Consider the following 18,490-nt stretch of genomic DNA (forward strand, 5'->3'; position numbering starts at 1 on the left):
TTTTAGCTGTGCAGAAATATATTGAAAGATTTGAAAGATTTGCATTAAAACTTCAAAGAGCAGTTTAAACTTTGAGGTAAATATTCACTGTAGGGAAATAAAAATGAATATATGTAATTGCATTCATTCATATTAAATGTAATTATTGACATCTTAATAACCTGGCTCCATCTATTAACTATTTGCATTATCTTTCGTGCTATTTTCTTGCCTTTGTAAAATTTAATGTTCCTTTGTCTATACTTCTTTATATTATTCAAAACCAAAAATATTTTGCATCTTCATTGCCAGAGTGAGAGGAGAAATCTGGTACAAGTTTCTATCAAATTTGGATCTTAAATTAGAGAACAAAGAGGCTTTGAACAAGACATTTTTATCCTGTTTCTTACCAAGTGTTAAACTTCTCTCTAAGTCAAGGTAGTATTTGTTTATACTCTTGTAGATTGACGTGAAAATAGAATGTATACAGAATAGGAAACCTACTGAATAAATTGGCTTAATTAAACAATTGAGGATTAAAATTTTTGGTATGTCTCTAACTTTTACTTAGATCTGCCATTTCATCTAATTTTCTGCAGTAGGAAGTCATGGCTGTGGTAAATACCTTTGACTATTTGATGATAACAAAGTACTAGGAAAAAACCACCCCATTTTTCACTTGATTACTATTCCAGTGTTGAAACTTCTGGCTATTTGAGCATGTTGCCAAGCTGTGATTGCACTTTTTGCAAGCTATGAAGCATATAGGTTATTAAATAAAGATTGACGAAAGACAGGGCCTAAGAAAAAGCAAGTGGACATTTATTTTAAATGTAGCAAAAGTCTTCATCAGTGTGAACTCGTTCTAGTTTTTCATGTCAGATTTGACCTTCTCTGATAATTTTCTCTTCATATTAAGTACTAAAACGGAACTGACAAAGAAACCCCGGGGAAATCAATCCCACTCCACCTGAAAAATAGACAGATTTATTAGGTGTTCCAGGCTGTCTCCAGGCAATCAAGAGATTATTAAAGTATATGCCTGTTGTGCTTTAGCCAGAGGCCTGTTTCCAACAAATGGAGGAGTGTTTGGAAGAAAATTATTGGTGCTTAGTCATATCAGAAATGGGGATGTTTTCATGAGGAGGTGTTGGGTTATGCATCACAGGTTTGTTGTTGGATATGATTTGTGAATTTAATGTTGAGAACAATAGTTTGCTTTAGAAAATACATACGCAGGCATTGCCCAAGAAATCTAGAATTTGAAATGTGACTAGTGAATAGCATGTCCTTGGTTCCTGTTGTTGTGTTTTACTGACAAGCTGATTTACATATAAACCTTCAAGCCCTGAAACTTCCTTAAAGATGACATGGGACCTTCATCTTTTCTCCTGTATTAGGTACTAAAGAATTCCTCAGATGAACTGTCTTCCTGCCAGTATGTATTCTGGTGGCTGTCTGTACCTTTGAGAATAGTGCATCTGTATTTATCCAGGTGTTTCTTCAGTTATTTGATATGCATATTTGCAAATGCAGTTTTAGTTTCCACCCTTGTTTTCATCTGCAGTGTAAATAATACGAGATCAGTTGCCTACGTAAGAGCAAGCTGTATTTCTGTATTTCATGTAGCACTTTTCAGCAACACCTTAAGAGAAAAATTACCCTTATGTCTCCATTTTAGAGTATTTCAGTGTCCACCTAGAGGAGAAGCAGGAAGTGGAAATAAATTTTAAAAAGTAGGACTGGAAGTATTTGTTTTTAAACAAAAGTTGTTAGAATTTGGTGAATGTGCTCTCTAGAATTCAGCTTTTTTTTCAGAGATACTGCTAGAAGTTACTCTCACATAAAGAACAGAGCTAAAAATTCTAAACTGCTCCATTTAACATTTTTTATATATCCCCTTTGATTTGGACAGAGACTTTTTTTGTTATTTTTAATGTTTATTTAATGTTGTATAAGTCACATGCTAGTGAGCTGTGCACAGATTCCCCCAAATACTGTCCAGCAGTAGCACATGGAAGCAGATACTTATACCTAAATAATACATTGTCTTTTTCTGTTCATTTTAATTCATGTCTTTATGGCATGTCCACCACCATGGGGTTTGTGTATTTCTCAAAAAAAATGAAACCTTGTCCCCCTTTGGAAATGTGGCATTAGCCATTGACTGCTTTAGAAGTGAAGCCTTCCACTCCTGTTCCTGGTGGAATCTTAAAGCTGCTATCTGGGTATAGACTAGAAGTTTCTGTCAGTGTGTCTAAACAGGCTCTCATAGAGCTGCAAACCACACTTGCCTTCCTAATCCTTTTAGAAAGCTCTCTTTGCTGTTGTTGGCAAAAGTACTACAAATAATAGCAAACCCAAGCACATGGGTACCAGGGGCTACAGGCAGGTTTTTTTTGTTCTGTGTCCTTTGTTAGGCACTCCTAGTGTACATAGCACAGGTAGACAGTCTTTCATGACCCACAGAACAATTTAAAGAAAATGGCTTCTAACCCAATCTTTATTTCTAGTCCTAAGCTCCTTGCTAGCTTTCCTTCATACTGTAAGCAGGCTAATGGCAGATAGCATAGGAAGCAGGAAAGACAGCTTTAGCAGAGATGCATCAAGAACTTGATTGAAAGCTACCCTCCTAACAGAAGGGCCAGGAATATTTTCTGCTTTAAAATTTTAAAAAAGAGAAAATTTTTAAAAAGAAATATATCTGCATCTTGCAACCACCTGAAACATCCCCATCATTTCTTTTGCTCCCATTGAACCCTAGGCTGAAGAATCTAGATTTGCTCTTGGCAACACTTCACCCCTGTTTTCAACAGCAATATTGTTTAAAGTAGATCTGAATAATAAGAAATTACTGGAGAAAAGAAAAATTTGTTAAGATTACCACAGCTCAATTCCAGGTAGAGCAGTTTTTCCAGACACAGTTTTATGTCTGCTATATTTAAAAATGAGAAAAATTTCTCTACAACTTAGCTCATGCTTCAAACCCTTCCTGCTGTGTATTGCCATGCTTGCTGTGGGATTTACAGCCAGGGATAAGCAAACTTAGCTCCACCTGGTAATGACAATATTGGTAGCTTTAGGAGCCAGGCCATGTGTGTGCAGAAAAGAGCTGCATTTCCATCTCCTCCATCCTCTTAAAAGGTAGCCTTAGTTCTGAGCTAGGTTCAGTGCTTTAAGCAGCAGCTGTGGGTCTCTGTGTAGGAAGGATGGATTTTTGCATGTGTGAAATACATTAGGGACCTATGTTCTTACTAGTGACTTTACTGATACCAGTTGTAATAATTAGGATATAGGTTGTAAGGTATCAATGGTATCATTAAAGACTGAATAAAATATAGCAGGATGTGGTGTAGAAATGAGAGCAGAAATCAGAGTTCCCTGGGTTTGCACTTTAAACAGTTTGTCCTTTTGTGTGTTACAGAAACATTCTGTATGTTTGACCACAGAATAAAAAATTTTCCTTCCTTGTCTCCTGGAAGAATCTGTAGCTGTCTGACTAGTTTGGTTTTGGCTTTTTTTTTAGTTGGTTGGTTGGTGAAGTTTTTAACATTTTTTTTTTAGGTTTTAGAGAAATTATGTGATGTTTTATTGTCCACTTTCCTGTATATAAGACATAGGTGTAAGCCTAATAAGTATCCTTCATTAAACTGAGTGTGCTGTTTTTTAAAAAATACCCAGATTTATTTTTCTCCAGAATGAAGAGCTTTGCTAATAATAACCTTGCAGAATAAAGAAGAGGTGAAAATAACATAGATAAACAAATCCTAAACTCTACTTCTGACACTTGTTCAAATGCTGGATTTTTATACATGGGATAAATAGGTAAACAACATGATCTGAACAAAAATTTCTCAGTTATTCACATTTTAGCATCTTTGTACTGTTGTTATTTTGGGCATGTTTGGGGGCATTTGAGTTTTCTTATAGTAATTCATTGAGAAGAACTTGTTTTGTGAATTATTCTGTTTTGCATTCTTTTTCTTACTGAACCTTTCCTCTCAGTTGTCTGTGGAACAAGTACAGCTTTTTTTTTTTACATTAAAAAATTACTAACTAGATGTATATGCATAAGTGTTCTTGACTAATGCTGTTTAGTGCCTGAGAAAAGTGATGGGAGGATGAAGTGCCTGCATAATTAACCAGTTGTCTGGAGGTGATTATCCAGGAGTTGCTCAATTTATCTCAGTTCAGTCCCTAAGCTAGGTGCTTGTGTAGTACATCTTGAAGTGTTATGGCAAAATTGGTGAAATTAATCTGAGATCTCTCATAGACCAGCATTTAATCTCTTGTCGAGGATCTCTAATAGGTCTCGTTTCTTATACCCCAAGGGGTTGGAGGGGAAAGTATGTACATGACCAGTTATCATCATTCAGACACAATCATCAAGAAATTGCATAATATATTTCATTTCAGGGTCCTCTGAGCTGAGTGTTTATCTACCACAGCTTGCAGGGTTATGGCAAGATTGGTGAAATTGTTCTTAAATTGGTCATTGGTCAGTGTTCATTCTAATGTCAAGGATCTTAAGCAATACATGCACTTACTATCCTGTGGCAGCATTTTCCAGTCATGCAAATGCACTTCAAGGTGTTTGAGATATTCAGATATTAAGAATGGTTGGTATTGAGCTCCATTTTTCACTTTTTTGATGAAACATGGAAAAATATAATAGTGTTGTGTTTTCTAATCCCTTCTAATTATTACTGCCAAAAGTGTGGATGGCTCTTGGAGCGTGACTGTCTGGGCAGGGTCCTGTGATTTTTGAGTTTCTCAGTTTCTTTCAATCTTGTTTACTTTAGCAAGAGTATGTGTTACACTGAAACATCCCTTTTTCTAGATTAGTTCATGATATTTAAACACTTTGATTTAAATCAAAGTCTGTCTGCTGTTTTTTGCTGGTTTAGTGTCATCCTCAGATGAATGCTTCATTGTGAAATGGACTGTGCAAGTGCATGAATATGCTTTTCCAAAGTTGTCAGCCCTGTGAAGATGTGCTTGACTGTAGAGCAAAGTCTAATGTTGTAGCAGGATGTCATTTCGTGTGCCCTGTGGTTGTGTAGGGGTTTTTTAATGTTCAGCTTTAGTTCATTTAGTTTAGAGTCTGTTACATTACCCACACTGATGTACTATGCTAGTCAAAAGCACAATTTTTAGTTTCCACATGTTTTTGCTTACACTTTGCTGCTTTTATGTATTAGCTATCATATTTTGTCATACCTTTTAAATAATAGAAGCCCTTATGCACTTCAGCACGTCAGTGGGATTGATTGCTCTTATGCAGATGTACATAACTGCATAGGTGTGCATATTTACAAGATGATCATTAGAATAGCAAATAAAGTAGGGGAAAAAAAAAGAAAAAAGAAAAAAGAAGCCATCCAATCTGGCTCATAGCCATTCTTCTTTTTATCCAAATACTGTTGGTTGCCCTCCTAAAAAGCCTGGAATAAGTAGAGTTGAAATGCTACTAGAGTATGCTTTTTAAAGTAAAAAAGTAATCATTGCTTCTTTCTTTTTTTTTTTTTCTTTTATTTTTATTCTGACATTTATTTCTATCTTGAAAGCTAGTAGTTGGAATTTAACCTCATTGCTGTCAAAAGTTTAACCAATATAGTACACTTTAGGCAGTAGTTGTTATATTTCCCTATTATACCACAATCTTGATTCCCTGCAGGAGATCCTGATGGAAACTAGACTGAGGCAGTTATTTTGTAATGGAGTGATTGACTACAGTATGATATAGAAATAGAAGGCATTTCTGATTATTCAGTTTGAAGTCAATTATTTGAATCTAGAGTAAGAAGACTGAAGTCTTAACTGTAAAGAGGAAAACTTGAACCTGCTTGCTACTTTTGGCATAAGATGAAGGTGGTAGCTATAGTTGACTTTAAATCATATAGTTTTGTTTAGTGGAAATGGAGTATGAAATCCAAAGCTTTTTATTTAAATTCATGTTAACCACCCATTTTACTGCTTATTCTAATTCTAATGTAGACAGAGAAGACTTCTTCCAACATGTTATAGCTGTCATATTGGCTCTTGTTGTGAAAGATCACAATGGCATTTTGGTCTGTTTAATTAAAATCCTACTAACTACACTATTTCTATCCCTTCTTTTAGAGTAGCTCTGTATACATATGGAGAATTTTCACTTAATGTGTTTAAATGTCTTCACAAGTTTTATTCTATCCTAACCTTTAAGTTTCTTTGTCGTAGAAATATACTCATGTTGCATTATTCAATTTTATTTTTCATCTTTAGTCTTATGGTTATGGTTTTCATGATCTTGTTAACTTGCTAAATCAGATTCCTTCATCTGGCCATCTGGTGCATGGCACTACTGAAGCAGTTTTCTATAAGTCTAAATTATTTTTTCCTTGAACTATTCTATTACAATGTCATGCAGCAACGTATGGCTCATCTAACAACCAAAAAATATCTTCTAAGTATATATTAGTTATATCCTACATCTGAACAGTAAACTTCATGGGGATTAACTGAGCCTTATAACATTTTCCCTTTACTATTCTGGTCTAAAAGGAGTTTGTTTTATCTTAAAGTATGATCTAATGGAACTGAAGTGTTCCACGCCTCAATAATTCAAAATCACCAAGCTAAACACTAAGCATGAATTTATACCTCTGAACTATGGATTAAAATAAACCACAGATTTCTCGGCAACATAATCGGCTGGTACTGATATAACCTAGAATATCCTTTCAGTTTCCATAGGAACAGATGATAGAATGTTTTGAATCTTGGAATAGCTAAAATGAATGTCTGACTTCAATATAGTTCACTTTTACTTTGCTGCTTGCAACCTCTGCATGTAAGGGCTAAAAATGTGCATTAAAAAAGGATGGTGGAATAATGGCATAATACAAATTAAAGTGGTTTTAGGAGCAGTAGTAGCAACAATAGCAAAAAATAGTATTGGAAGTAAAAATGTTTCTACGCATAATTCTTTAGGTGTTAGCTCTGTATTTTATTATGCAGGTGCAAAAGGTGTTCTCAGTTCCATAGGAAAAGGGAGCCATTAATTATTCCTCTCTGTTAATGGTTCATTTATTAAATGTTTTACAAAAAAATCATCTGTCTTGTTGGTTGTCTTGAAATTTCATGTCCAGCCGTTGTTTAATCTCACTGTGTTGCATTGTATTAGGTGTATTTTCTGATTGAAATCATTCGTAGAACAGGTGAACAAGAAAACTTCATGTAGCCAGAAAGAGAAGATCAGCAAAATTTAAATGGAATATGTAGCGTGTTATTTAGGTGACTGTAGCAAAAAGTAATTATTGAAGAACGGGCTAGGAAACATGCCAGCTGCAGTAGTACCTGTTTTATTAGATGTTTGACCTTGCTTTAACAGGTCATGTAAATCAGAGGAGATATGCTTTAAGAGTAAAAACATTAGCAATATTTATTTATTTATCTCTTTGAGATAAATGGGTATGTAACTCCAGTATTGATGTGGAGGGAAAATATGGAGATCTTGTTAACAAACCATTAGGAATCTGAGTGCCCACAACCTGAAACATTGTGCATGCAGGTAAAAATGATAGTGTGTGACTGATTGTTCAGTACTTGGGCTCTTTTCGTTTTCTGTACCTCATTTAAGGTACAACATGTTCTCCGTTTAAGATACTTGGTGCTTCAACATTTTGTATGGGGAAATTAGAATGGTACTGAAAGTAAAAAAAAAAAAAAAAAGAAAGAAAGAAGCAAAATAGCAAAGAGGTAACAAGTTTCTTTTTTCAGTGAAACGGGGTTTTGAGAGAATGGAGCTGCACTGTGCTAATATAGTTCAAATAGTAACTTTTTTCAAGTATCTGTATTCCAAGACTAATTTAACTACCATTAATATAGAAAACTCATGAGAGCTGTAGTTATTGGAACATATGGGCAAGTTCAATAGCAACATTTTGAAGATAGAAGGATTTTAAAATAAAAGTGAGATGTAGGGCTTTCCTGTTCAGTATGAGAATATTGTTTGCTGTTGCAAATGTATGGAAGACCCTCTGTCACATGTTACTTTCTGCATCTTGATCCTTTTTCAATTATGACTTAGTTAGCAATTTTGCAACATCCTTTAGAAAATTCCTCACCAGGTGTGTAGTAGGTATTTTAGGCAAGTATTAGCAAACCTCATTCCACAAGTGGGCAAATACAGAGAAGTTCTGAATGACAAGAAGTAAACAGGTAGGTTTGAGTTTGCAAGTTTCTAGGCTTTAATGATTAGGCAACACTGGCCCTTTTTAACAACACTGGCCTTGTTTCATGAAAACGCTTTTTTCTCCTGAATGAAAATAACATTTTTTCTTAAGTCCTGGAAGCTTCTATTTTCTCACCCAGTAATATCTTCAACTGAAGTTATCCGTTTGTTGAAATATTTTCAGGTTGAGTAGAAAAAACATTGTAAAATAAATGTAAGTTTTGATTCTTTAATTTATGTTCAGCAGAAAGTTTTCAGGTGTGGGGGTGAGCACAGGGGACTCGCTAATTGGGCATGGAAGGTCCCCTTGCCTCCCATCCACCACATTTCCCAGTTAGCAGCTCTTACTGGGAGCCTGCCTCCCCAGCTCTGGGCTGTCCCATGGCCATGCAGCTGTGCACCATTCTCACCTGCGTTCCACTCCACAGCCAGCTCTGATGAACTCCTGCAATATTCAGGGTCAGGTTCAGGCTTTAAAAATGTAAAGACTTTTATGCTCCAAATATTGAAGTTATGAAGTGTCTATTAGTAGATCAAAATGCACAGGTTTTCCCTTTTGTGATGAGGCAATATGGGGAGGTACTGAGTTACAATATATTAGCAGCTATTGTTTGGTAAAACCTTCAAATTCAATTAGTTTGAGGTTAGAGAACATTTTCTTCCTGTTCTTTGGATTTTTTTTTTTTTAATCAAATCATAATAAAACAGAGAACTGAGATATGAAGTGGTCATTGTTTCCCAGATTTGGATTGCCTGACTGTCTCCACTGGTGTGGTGGCAATGGCAGCAGCTTCCTCTGCAGTACCCACGTGTCCATGGTTAGGGCATACAGCTGTCCTGCCTTCCTCCATCCTTCAGCTGGATGCCATTACACTGCCATTTCCCTAGGCTTCAAAATGCCTTCAAAAGCATCCAGATTAAGAATTCCTCTCACACTGGATATCTTGCTGTATTACCTCTGTTGATTCCCAGTCTGTGACCCCAGCTGAGCCCACCAGCTTCGGAGAACCCTATGCTTGTGTCTGAGAGCCCTGTATTTGTATCTGAAATGCTACTGCACATCAGCCCATGGCCCAGGCGAGCCCAGCAGACATGGGAACTGCCACCTCCTTTGCTGTTAGTGTCCCCTGCAGCTGCTGGAGGAGGTGTTGGCTCAGGGCTTTGGGTGGCTCGGCCAAGGGCGTGATATTTCTTGTTGATCGTCTGTTAGCACTCCTGACTATTAATTGTACGTCTGCTGGACACATGTTCCACAGAGTAGTCTGCAAAGCAGACAGCCCCGGTGAGATATTGTCAACAGCAAATGGAGCATGAAACACTTGCTTTTCCCTTCCCTCCGTGGCAAGTAGTACACCGTGGTATAAGGAATTCATAATTAGTTGACATGAGGACAGACTCAAATGTACTGCCTTTAAGCAAATATTGAAAATAGAAGAAAGCAAGAGACTGCATTTTGAGGAGAAACCTGCTTGGACAGACACATGTATATTTAATCAGTCTTCAATAATTCATGTAATATTAATGTGAAGCATATGGTAATACAAGTGTTTATGTAAAATGGTTTTGGCTGAAATTTTAATACCGAATTGGGAGTTGTTGCCTTTTATATCTTACAATTCTTTGGGAAAAGGTAGAATTAGCTTAAGTAAATTATTTAATATTACTACAACTATGTGTGTTATACATATTTAACTGAAAATAGTTTAGTCCTTAAAGTCACTAGGCTTCTTTAAGTAAAACTGTGTCTGATTTTTCACAATAATTTTGTGTCATGACCTCTTTCAGTGCCTTTCCCAGAGAATCTACCGCTATCTAAACTGTCGTTTTTTTCCTTTACTGTTTTTCTTCTGACAGGGTATTGCTTTATGTTTGCTAGTCTGATTTTTTTTTAAAAAAGACAGCTGGAACAAATAGCATAGAATACAGATTAATGTTACAAAAACAGTGAAAAAAGAGAGACATTGGTATTGCTGCTCAGTTTTCTAGGTTTCATGACAGTTTATATGATAGTGATACTTTATTAAAATTATGAAGTTGAATCTGTATCTTTTTAACTTGACCTTGTTTTGTAATGCTGTAAAATTCATCAAGTTTTCATTTTACAGACTTCAAAAAATTTTGGTAGCAACTCTTTTATAAGCGCTTTAACCAAGCATGGTATTTCTTTGTGTACAGTAAAGATTGTTTGAGCAATTACTTGAATTATCAGTAATTTACATCTTGAAGCATGCCCAGGATTTCTGCTGGGTAAACATGTTGGAACTGCAGAAGAAAGGAAAACACAGTCATCTTTGGAGACATCTCATGCCAAAAATCAATCCAGATGTGCAGGTCCAGCTCATTTGTTTTTCAGAGCTGTAGTTTTTCCCCATACACAATGGGCTTTCCAGAATTAAAGTCTTTTGAAAGAGGAAGGAGTGATGAATTCCTCAGTGAACACTGTTGGGAAAATGGGGCTTCTTGAGAATCACCTGGGCATGCATTTTTAGAAGCCCGTATTTTAAGGTAATAGAGATAACATAGTAGCAGAAATAGTCATGAGAGTGTTTTGTCTATCTAGGGAGAATTAGTTCATACCAAAATCTGTCCCTGGTACTGTTTGCTGAGCCATGCTGAGGCTGCACTGCTGCTCTGCCTCTGTCGCTCTGACGGAACGCGAGTGCGGCGAGTGCCCACGCCAGGGGCGACGGGGGCAGTGTGTCCGTGTTTCATCCTGCTCCTCCTGGTCACAGAGCACACCTGTAACAGGGTAGTGGGTGCTGACACACAGTCCCCCTCCAGAGCTCAGATGGAGCTTTGTGCAACTCTTCTTCTCCAGGAGTGGGGAGGAAGGGAGGGTGGAAGATGAACTCCTTTCAGTCTTCTCCCCTCCCTCCTCCAGCACTGTATATGAGCAAAGCTAAAATCCATATGCATTTGGGAAGGAATGTGTGCTGTAGTAGGAGTTACCAGAAAGGAGGATGGGAGAGTGCCATATGTTCTCCTGCACTGCAGGTTTTACTCTTTCCTGGAGATTTGTTCTAAAATCCTATTGATTTCTTGTCAAAAACTGTAGTTGTCTTTTGTACTTGATCAGTATTGTAGAAAATCTGGCTATTCCTGCTTAGTGTTGCTATTCTTGTGTTTATTGGGATGTAAGTATTGACTTATTTGAGAAAAGCCTGAGACACCTTGTTCTTTGTTATTAATGTTAGATGAAGGATTTTTCTGAATTCAGATCTAGGTCAGTATTTATTATTACTGTTGTGGTTTTTGTGTAGTGCATATTGGAAACCAAACCTCAAGCACATATGTTTTACCCAGTAGAAACTTGTGGTGTGACAGTGCTGGTTGCATTTTGCTGTGGGTTTGTGGTTTTTTCTGCCTAAGGAGATGTTAATGCATGAAGCCTTTTCATTGTCTTTCTACTTGACTCTTGTTTTAGCCCCCTTTAAAGTGCTCACTAGGAATCTGAATTTCAAAGTTGTCTGCAAATACAAGCAACTTTTCCACAGACTTAAGACTTTTTCATTTGCTGTGCAGCTACAGCCTGTTCTTCTGTCCTTTTGGGGAATTCACTCCCCTTGATTTAGGATCAGCATTCTGCCACACCTTAGAATTACATTTAATATACCTCACAATTAAGGATATTTTTCTCCTTAATAGATGATACCATTCTTCATAGAGACCCTCTGACAGTATTTTCAGATATGGCACAGTGGGAAAGCATCGCTGTGTCAAGTATTGTTGCTTCAGTGCAGGTTATAAAAATAAAATAGTGTAATTAATAAATTCACAGAGTTCCACAGTGAGCTAAGAAACCTTGTGCTGGTGTAGTTTGCCTTGCATAGTGCTGGATATAGACTTAAATTCATTAGATGGTGAGCTGTATGTTGTAAAAACTAACAAGTATTATGAGCTGAAAATTGTATTCTAAAGCAGGGGATTTGATAATTAGTTAACTTTCATTGGACTGAACAGTACTGAATCTTAAATTGTATAGCTGTGTAAATAAAATAGTCTTTGCTCTGAGATTAGACATGGCAAAACTGCTGACAAAAATAAAGAGTATCATTGAAGTAATGGCCTGGCCTGTAAACATCTGAAAATCGATCTCATGCATATTTTTTTAAATGGAAATGAGGTCTACATTTATACTTTATATTCTCTATTCACATTTAAAAATCTTACATTGTTACAGAATATCTTTGGGATTTTCTTTTCAGAAAAGATAAACTTCAGCATAGTTTTCAGTTCTGTTCAGAGGCTTTCAGTCTTAATTCTAGGACAAGTGATAATTTAAAAAAGATGTTAGGCAGTTGGCTTTAACTAGATCTCAGACTAGTTTTTTAATCCACAACTGAAATATTTTTTCTCTCTTTTTTCCCTATACTGAGAGTAGCTCATACTTTCTGCCTTTATAGTGGTATGTGGAAGAGCAAACTTAATCCTACATCTTGATAAATAACTGCACCTACATATAATTTCTCTTGCACATTAAGCTTCTCCTGTAAAGACTTTTTCCATTGCATCTGTATACAATTTTTATGAACAAGTGATTCACTCCCTTTTTTCCTTGAAACCTATACTAGTAAATTATGCCTCAGGTAAAAGTGCTAAATGTTCTGAAACACTTTTGTTTTTTACACATCATACTATTATGTATTCCAGTTTCCATAAGAGATTTTTGCATGCTGAAAAATTTATTTTCCGTACCACTCTTATTTATATTTCATGGTAGTTAAGTTCACAGTTTATGTGTCATTCATACAAGAGAAAATACTTGGGGTGTTAAACAGCTGAATGTTAATAATGGATGAGGAATTACTTCGGTGCAGTAGTTTTCCTAAGGCCCTTTTAGTTAAGGATCTCTGTCAACAATCCCTTTGAATCTTTTATATATACTCAAGGGTTTTACCTTGGCTGTGAGTATGCAGAGGAGGTCTGGCAAAGTTGGTAATACTGTTCATAATTTAAGTATTCATTTCTACTTCTATGTTTTTGGTTTTCTTGGGATGGGGGAGAAGCTGGGCTAAATTAAAGATTCTAGTTATTGTCCTTAGCTTGTACATTAGACCAGAATTGTTCTTTGATGTCAAGTAGCTCATCTCTTCTGTAGACAAAAACTGCTGTTCATACAAGTAGAGACTTTAACACAGAATTTGTGAAAACATGTCATGGTGTGTAATTGTACATTTGTGTTAGGAATATTATTTCAACTTCATATTATTGAATTTTGTCTCTGAGTATCATTATCATTGTTTTGAAATCACAGGGTATTTTCACACTAGCTAGTATCCTTGAAGAACCCTTCCAACCCAAGCTGTTCTGTGCTACACTTTACAGAGCATCCAGTTATGCTGCAGCATGAGATGAAAAGTTTAGACTGGAGCACAAGGCACATTGTCACAGTCAGGCAGTACTGCTGAGAGGCAGCCTTTTTGTCCCTGAGCTGGGAATTACAAAATTACACACCTGTGATACAGGAACTTCATTAATGTTTGCAATTAAAGATGGAGTTTGGGGTTTTTTTAGATATGTAGGAGCCACAGACACCTCGTGGTTATTGTGAGTGGAATTCATATTCCATATGCCTTAATATGAGATTTCTGTTTGTCCAGACTACATTGTGTTTGCCTTGTGAATTTGAAACCTGTATAAATCGTGTACCATGATGGTTTGCTGTCCTCTTTTCTGCCTTTTTTAGGTCCATGAGAATGCTGAATAGAACCATTAGGACAGTCAATGAGAGACACAAGTGTTAGAGTGTCACACACTTGGGTTATCCCACCCTTTTCTTTATGTTCATCGTTAGACCACGTTTGCTTGGCTTACTTAGGAAAGTCACTTAAATAGTGTCAGCCTTGCTTCAAATCAAAACACGTTACATCTCTTATTCAAAGGTACGTTTTCTCTGTCACAGAAATAAATTACTCTGGTTTGGCATGAGTTGTTTCTGACAAAGCCATCTTGGCTATTATTTAGCACCATATTAAAATTTCCTTGTGCATATCAAAAGGTAATTTAGCTGTGCAGTCAAATGTAAACAAGTTATTACTTTGTGGCAGTAAGACTTAAAATATTACTGTGCTGTTTGATGGTCCATTTTTGAAGAACAGAAATGTATGAGATGCTAATTTCAGACCATGCAACATACCTCCAGTGTTAATCACTTTTTTCTAGGAGAGCTTTAAACTTCATGTATTGTTTGAATTTCAACTCAAATTCTGGGAATTTTCTCACATAGATTGGTATTTAAGGTACTTTCTGGACGTAATTAGTGCAGCATTCTGTAATTAATAAACTTGCAGTCACAAAATGTAGATGTATTCTTAAAGTACTACAACTTGGTTAATGAAAACATTTGCAGCCTGTATCATTCATGGAAAACAATAGTACTCCTTAATATAATTTGCAATGAATCAGTGAACTCCTTTTCTCCTTCTTCAGCCCCCGCTGCTGATAGTTATTTTAAGATCAGAATTAACACTTACGTATATACAGCTCCTGTAAATCAGATAGATATAAAAAAAGTACATTTTTGACAATGCTGAAGCTGAAGTACCTTTCCTAGGGTGGGTCACACATCAGCTGTTAATATGTGGCAGAATTCTTCTGTAATAAAGTGTTCATGAAAAACCTTATGTTTATGAAAGCCTATTATTCTAATCATTCCAGATTTTTACTTCTGTAGATAGCTGTACACATCCATTTAAGAGGTAGGATGAGACATTTTTGTGGGCTACTATAGTTGATTCTCTTGACAGCCAAATGAGATGATTAAATGGGACTAACATCATCTACTCTGAAACTTTTAGAAAAATGTCACATAGTTGAAGACAGTTTCTGACCAGCTGTTAAATTAGATGTCAAAGTTTGTGCATCTAAAAGTTTCATGTTACCTCTCATCCCCTCTGTTCTCCTCCCAAGATGTTGGAGAAAATAACTCTGCTTTTCAAAAAAACAAAAGGATGTAGAAAATGTAAAGATGTAAATTTGGAATATGGCCAAATTCACAATACTCTAAACTGTGCTCATTCTGTCTCAGTAGTAGGATTTAGAAGAATTTAAGAGCACAAGAAATTTTAGGAATATAAGCCCACTGTCACAAGAATAAATATTTAAATACTGAGGTTATTTAGTATATAAGGTAAACAAATTTTCCAGATAATATACATGTTAGCATATAAGACAGTGACTGATACAGAGAGGAGAAAATGGAGTCCTTGAGACTTTGCAGTTTTCTAACCAGGTCACACACTTGCTGTCCAACAGAGAGGTTTCAGAGTAGTATACAATTTCTACAGCAGTAAGAAAAAGTATTTGTTAGGTATTAACTTCAGACCAATGAAGGTGCTAATAAAGAACATCTCTGAAACAGTCACATTTAAAATATAAATTTTAAGAATTTAATGTGTGTCATTTATGGGCAGTATTTCCATTTAAAATCTGAGAAATCTCTGAAGGGGTCTCTATGTCTCTGAAAAGGTGCAGGCATCTGTCTCTCTAAAGAAAGATGGAACTTTGTTCCTTTTAGTTTTCAGCATTAATTCACACACAAGTTAACATTAAATCACTGGTGTGTTGTAGAGTCATGACAACACAGTCAAGACTCCTTCTCATGAGGAGCTTTGGGTAATCATTTTACCCTTAGGTCTAAAAATAAAGTTCACTCAGTCATGATACTCATGTGCTTTGCTTTCTCAGTAATGCCAGAGAATGCAAAAAAGAAAGAGAGTAACCAAAACTGCATTACCATTATTTTTGTAATAAATGTTAGAGGAAAAATTGTTAACCACTAGCAACTTCTTTACTTGTGGGAATATTAGACTGCATGTGCTTGAATTTAGGAGAGAGGATGTGCTAGGATGTGTTTAGTCTCTTGCAAATAGGGAAGTCTAGAAAGTCCAAGTGGTGTTATTGTGGTATAGATGGTAATATTTGCATGGAAGTATTCTTATATATTCTGCAATATACTTTTTTTTTTCAAGGGGATCTTCAGCAACATTTCAGTGCTTATTACCTGTTTCATAGGCATTGATGACCTTTACAACAGTGGGAAGGCGTATTTGTATATGACAACTGATTAGGCTGGAGCAAAATAATAGATTTTGATCAGGAGTTTATAAAGGTCTGCTTTGCTAACTTCTGACACAATTTATTATGTAAGGTAACAATATTTTAACAATGGCATTATGTTAAAGTTAAAACTCTTTGTTATGCTTTAGTATGATCATAATGTCAAGACTTGGCTGGCATACCTGTTGTCAAGAGGTCAGTAATAAATTACCTTTGGGTATGGCTTTAGTGTGCAAAGATTACAGTTTAACTAAGTAATGTGATAATTCTGTGATATTCTGCAAGTGGGCTCTCTTTCTTAGCTCTCATTGTGGACTCAGATAAATAGAGAAACTCTAAAGTTTTCAAATTTGAGTTCTGAAATTCATTATCTTCTTGGCGGTTTTGTTCACATGAAAAACAAGCATTAAAAGACACTTAAATATGTGCATATTTGTAAAATTCATCCTCAGTTGCTGACTGCTGCAAGTTAACCTCAGCAGTGTGCTTATATATGACATAAGTGATGTCACAGTGTTTATCCAAATGACATTGTCACAGGAAATAGCTATTATTAGCCCAAATGTTTCCCTTTTAGGAATCCTTTCAAACTTGATCTGCCTCTTTGAGTTTATTTTGATACAAGTCCCTGAAAAGGTCATGCTCTTTTATTACAAAATCTTTTGCCTCTCTTTTTTTTTGATTGAAAAAGCAAGCTAACAACTCTTGACCATAATTAGATCCTCTGTCTTGCAAATGACCCAGACAAGTATTTATCTCCCAGGAAAGTTCTTGATCTAGAGGTTTTGTAAAAGTGATATCATGTTAGGTGTCAGAACAGTTCAGAGGTGTTCTGAGGAATTATAAGAAAGTTTGTATAGGGTTAAGCTGGGGTTCATTTAGCTTGTCCCCAGCCATATTGAGCTCTGAAGTAAGATATTCCTGCAAGAGTCAAAAATCTGTGTGGTAAACATACGGTTAACCACAATTTACAGTTTACAATCATCAGATTGTTTTTGTGAGGATAGGTTATCTGACAGAATGAAATGTAAGCAAATAGATATTCTTTTGTCTATAGCCATATAATAGAATGAATATGACTCTGAATGCAATTTTTTTTTGTTTTACATGAGGTATAGATTTTTTTTACCCTCTTGAACTCTTTTAAATGCAATGTTAAGACTTAAAACACATTTTAGAAACAAGACTTAGCATTGAAAATGCTGGGTTTAGTTTTCTTTAATGAAAAGCATCCTGTGTTTTAGGGTGTAAATCCATGTTTAAATTACATCTTCTTAGAGAGTCATCTTAATGCCTACTCATGAAATTCAGTACTTTAGTGATGCTGGAGCCAACCAAGATCATTTATTACAAGATTTGTTCAATCATCATCATCCCTGCTGGGTGACAGATGATACCCTCTGTAGTACAGTTTACCATACCTAGATCAGGATTAGAGGTAGGCCTTTAGTTCTCATTGCCACTTTGGAGTGGATGCATAGGACTGTGTAGCACTTAGGCCTGGGGAAGAAACTGATGCATTTTAGGATTTATTATAAAATCATTATAAAATCATCCTTTGATCCCTTAGAAGGTTATAGAATATTTTATTGCCCTTGAGATTTTGTATGCAGGCAGACACAAGCATTTTCACTGATGTAATGATTCAACAAGCAAAGTTCAAATGATCAATAAGAAACCATAATTTCTGCAATGCCGCTATGTTCTTTGTCAGCAAACAAGGAGGGTGAACAAGGAGTCATCATCTCTCTAGAGAAACAGCACAAGTCAATAAGGCAAGTGGAGGATTCATCACAAGAACACTTGCAATAGCTTGTCTTAAGTTTGAAAAAAAAAATTGAAGTCTATCATTCTAGAATGGTATATATTTGGATGCTTTACAGATTGTGTACTTTGTCTCTTCAAAATAAACCCTTTAAAAAAAATTCTGTTTCTCTGACACTCTATTTTAAATCACAGGGGTGAACAGAAGTGCCAGCAATTCAGTGTATTTTGCTGAAAGAACCCTCTCCAGGGAAGAGGCTCATGAACCAGGATCTAATTCAGAAAACAAGTCTAAATTACTATAATCAGTGAATTTTTGTTTAGATCGATGATAAAGAGTTGATCCTCTAGATGTTTAATATTTGTATCAGTGTCAGTAAGGATATTAAGGGTCTGATGGGTAAAGACTAAGCAAAATAAATAAGGCTTTTTGATAACTGCCCATTAGGAACAAATATACATAATTTTATTCCA

The 18,490-nt window shown here is 35.8% G+C and overlaps 1 protein-coding gene across 1 annotated transcript in view; it reads left to right on the forward strand.

The window, feature by feature from the left end:
• COG5 (component of oligomeric golgi complex 5) overlaps window positions 1-18,490 on the forward strand; it is a 173,508-nt gene that overhangs the window by 72,268 nt on the left and 82,750 nt on the right. The gene's annotated exons all lie outside the window — the stretch shown is intronic.

The sequence above is a fragment of the Haemorhous mexicanus genome, chromosome 5 (assembly GCF_027477595.1).
Source record: "Haemorhous mexicanus isolate bHaeMex1 chromosome 5, bHaeMex1.pri, whole genome shotgun sequence".
In the NCBI taxonomy this organism is placed as follows: domain Eukaryota; kingdom Metazoa; phylum Chordata; class Aves; order Passeriformes; family Fringillidae; genus Haemorhous; species Haemorhous mexicanus.